Here is a 569-nt window from a genome sequence, read left to right as displayed (position 1 = left end):
TGCCACTGCACTCTAGCCTGTGTGATAGGATTGAGGCCCTGTCTCAAAAAAATAAAAGAGATGATCAAAAACTAAAGGAAGATATGGAAAAAGTCAAGAAAATGATGTATGAAGAAAATGGAAATATCAATAAAGAGATAGAAAACCTAAAAAGAAACCAAAAATATTCTGGAGCTGAAAAATACAATTACTGAAATGCAATAATTCACTAGCCTAATTCAAAGGCAGATTTAAACAAGCAAAAAAAAGAGTAAGTCAACTTGGAAACAGGACAATGGAAACTAAGTCTGAAGAACAGAAAAAAAAAGATTGAGGAAAAGAGAACAGAGCCTAAGGGACCTGTGAAACACCATCAAGTGGACCATCATACACATTATGGGAATTCTAAAGGACAAGAAAGAGGAAGAGAAAATATTTGAAGAAATAATGGCTTAAAAGCTTCCTAAGTTCTGTAAGACATGAATATAAACACCCAAGCAGTTCAATGAACTCCAAGTAGATGAACTTAAAGAGAGCCACATTAAGACACATTTTAATCAATCAAAGCTTTTTTTTTTTTTTTTTTTTTT

The sequence above is a fragment of the Rhinopithecus bieti genome, unplaced genomic scaffold (assembly GCF_001698545.2).
Source record: "Rhinopithecus bieti isolate Rb0 unplaced genomic scaffold, ASM169854v2 scaffold_36008, whole genome shotgun sequence".
Lineage (NCBI taxonomy): Eukaryota > Metazoa > Chordata > Mammalia > Primates > Cercopithecidae > Rhinopithecus > Rhinopithecus bieti.
This window is presented reverse-complemented; position numbering follows the sequence as displayed.